At 35.7% G+C, this 704-nt stretch overlaps 1 long non-coding RNA gene across 1 annotated transcript; it reads left to right on the plus strand.

Moving 5' to 3' along the window:
- LOC106943794 (uncharacterized) lies at nucleotides 1-677 on the plus strand. The gene is made up of 3 exons (XR_001424014.1): nucleotides 1-33; nucleotides 260-341; nucleotides 545-677. It is a non-coding gene; the product is annotated as an uncharacterized LOC106943794 (long non-coding RNA).
- The last annotated feature ends 27 nt before the right edge of the window (nucleotides 678-704 follow it).

The following is a 704-nucleotide window of genomic DNA, read 5'->3' on the forward strand; positions in this document are numbered from 1 at the left end:
ATGTTGAGATTCTCTTCAAAAACATTGAGAAAGGTAAGTTTGAAGTTAAAAGAATCTGTTTCATAATTCTGTACTGTATTTTTTTGTTTTAGCAAATCTGTATTTTTGTAATATTGGATTTATCCCCAAAACATTGAGTCAGGTCAGCGTTCCAGTTTAATTGATTTTACTACAGTTTTCAAGCAACATAGCAAATATTTAAGGTTAAATGTTTGAAAATAACTGATAAATACTTTATCTTTTCTTGACTACTGCACAGGAGCAGAGAAAAATTTCAAAAAAGTAGAGACCAACAACTTGGGAACTCCCTACGACTTCAAATCCGTCATGGAGTACGGAAAGTGAGTTGCAGGAAACTTCTCTCCCACAATGTGATTTATTCAAACTTATGAAATGCAGGGAGATGTAGCCCGCCATGGTTGATTAGTATTTCTGATTGAACTACAGAAACTGGAAACTCAACTGGAATCTATGGTGAAATAAACAGCTTAAGCATCTTGAAGAATTAATCAAAATTTAAGGATATATTTGTGTCTTCTTTAAGATATGCATTCTCCAAAGAAGTTGGTAAGTTGCCTACCATCGTTGCCAAGTCCGATCCTAAGTACGACTGGGGGCGAGCCACTAAAATGAGCGCCAACGACATCGCCCGCGTCAACAGGCTTTACAAATGCTGTGAGTAATAGAAATAATTAGTTTTACAG

Source organism: Poecilia latipinna, unplaced genomic scaffold (genome assembly GCF_001443285.1).
Source record: "Poecilia latipinna isolate Pla-1442-1.1 unplaced genomic scaffold, P_latipinna-1.0 Scaffold5969, whole genome shotgun sequence".
Taxonomy (NCBI): domain Eukaryota; kingdom Metazoa; phylum Chordata; class Actinopteri; order Cyprinodontiformes; family Poeciliidae; genus Poecilia; species Poecilia latipinna.